Source organism: Lygodium microphyllum, chromosome 18, assembly GCF_053477565.2.
Source record: "Lygodium microphyllum isolate KBCC chromosome 18, Lygodium_microphyllum_v1.1.10, whole genome shotgun sequence".
NCBI lineage: Eukaryota > Viridiplantae > Streptophyta > Polypodiopsida > Schizaeales > Lygodiaceae > Lygodium > Lygodium microphyllum.
The window spans coordinates 30244095-30246642 of record NC_141152.1 but is presented as its reverse complement, the minus strand read 5'-3'; positions in this window follow the sequence as shown (position 1 = coordinate 30246642).

The following is a 2548-nucleotide window of genomic DNA, read 5'->3' as shown; positions in this document are numbered from 1 at the left end:
TTCCAATGGATAGAAGCTAAGACAATAAGTAGATAAGTTTTCATATATGATGACTCTACTATGATACATAAGTTATTTGGAGATGTGTGGTTACAATATGAACTACCTTGATTAAGTGGAAGTTAGATTTTTAGAAAGCCTCAATGTAAAATAGTTATTACAATTGTAATGCTTATGCTTTATTTCTTATCACTTTGCAAACCGCCCTTATAAACATTACTAGGCTAGCATTTCTTATCAATAACTAAGGTTTAACACAACTACATACAAAGTGAAGTTTCTAAGGTTCCAATATAGAAATTCTACACCATTTGAATCTTAGAAGCATAGCCCACTTATTTATTTGAGTTAATGTCTTCAATCTCCAGATTAATACACATGCATAAGACATGGATTATTAGGTATGAAATAGTCCTAAGCAAAACCCCATCAATGCACAATGGTTTACCATATTGTGCCAACTCTCATGTGAATGACAAGCCTTATGCTCTTGATTATCTCATTAATTTGAATATTTGATGATTGGATATATCAACACATTGCAAGTTTCCTACATTAACCCCCTTAAAACTTTGCTAAACTAGCATTTATTATCACTTCCTCCTAAATTCAACCCAACTATGAATATACATTAAAACAAGACGACGTATACAAAGTCCAATCTATAAAATTTGAATTTTATAGCAATGTAAATAATGCGAAAGAATTTGGCAACATTAACACAAACTATCCAAACCCATCAAGCATAAAGCCCACTTATTTAGTCAAGTTAAGATATTTAAAACTAGGAATTCAAAACCCCAAGATTGGTAGGGCATGCCGCCACATTGAGCACCTAATTTGCAACTTGGGAATGTAGACACTACAAGAAACATTGCATTTGATGTAGATAAGATGGTATGTGAAAAGTATTCTCAAGTAGCAACTTGTTATTTTGCTGACTACTTGCCTTTGACTAGTTAGAATAGAAGTTAATTATCATGTCACGATGATATTACTTATGTTGTCCAACAATGGTGATGTGACAATCTTGGTTGGAATGTGATAAATCTTCATTGTAAGGTGCCTTAGCTTCAAGCCCTTATCAACATAGTTGATTACTCAAAGGAATAGAAATCCTATGGTAATTTAGCAAGTTAGGCTAATTCAATACCTCATATGACTCACATTGCTTAGCATAACTTCATCAAGGCTGAGGCTTGTTAATAACCAAACTTCAAGCGCTTTCAAAAAAACTAACTCCTACTATTGTGTGCTTGTTGACCAACAAAATCATTAAATGAGGCTAACCTAGCAACCAATGAACTATGCATTGAAGTTACTTGTGAGACAAAAAGGTAATAGCCACAAAGTGGCCTAACCTAAAATTTTGAATGGAAGACACACTCGTGGGTAACCATGTAGAATATTGTGTTTATCCTCATTTTTGTGGTCTCAATAATAGAGCTAATGGATTAGGAAGCTTTCACTAAAGTGCAATCTATTGTGTGAGCATGAGACGGTCGATTTCAACAAGCTACATTCTTAATACTATCATCAAAGTCCTTTTGATTGACTTCAACATTCTTTGGGGCAACAACATGTGGCACATGAGAGTGGACTCATAAGCACATTCTAATGTTAATGTTAATTCTATTACTAAAGACCTTTCAAAGAAATTTGGTACTTATTTATCATGAGAGTTTCTTGTTTTCTCCAATTAGAGCTGCTTGTGCTACTCGAAGGTATGGATCCATGCAAAGACCTCCCTAGATTCCACACTAACAATCTAAAAAGGTCCTCACTTCCAAACCACATTGAGAGTCCTCTAATGTGACTCTCCTTGAGGTTGCACTTTCAAATAGAAAGGCTACCACTTTGAGGGTTTACATGACTTCCCTTGAGGTTCACTTTTTATAGAAAACCAACACCTATAATTCCAGATGATCGATTAATGTACATCCTCCCAAGAACTTTTTGCATGCAATGAAAGCAAGCTTGGTGTTATCGAGCCCAATATCTATTAGTCATGAATTGACTTGCACTAATCTAGATTCATATATTTTTAAAAGAGCAAGCCATGACCATGTTAGGTCACTTGTAGAGAACTTATCTTCGTCTAGACAATCATTCACTTTTGAGAAAGTCTAAAATGTACTCGAACCTTCAAAGACCATATTCTCTCAGTGGACCTTGACATTGATGTGCTCAAGGCTGTCTGGCAAGTCCCATTTTGCAGGGTGTTTGATTATTCACAAGGCTATGCAGATCAAGCCACGGCTCTTAATGTGCCTTGGGCTGGTGCAGCACTAACCAAAATGTTTAGGTTGGACACTCTTATGAAATGTTTGGAAGAATATTCAGAGCATTTTGCTGGGATCATCGAATTGTAGGAACACAAAGGGTTACCAGCTCTTAATGGAGACATCCTTAATTTTCTTCTTGTGAGGAAAGTTGGTTTTTGGAGACTAATGGCGATGCAAAGTATTGGTACACAGTCTTTTATGATGTGTAGAAAGTAAACTGTTGCAAGAAAATCTTGGGCTTTGAGACTCACTTGAGCTTCCTC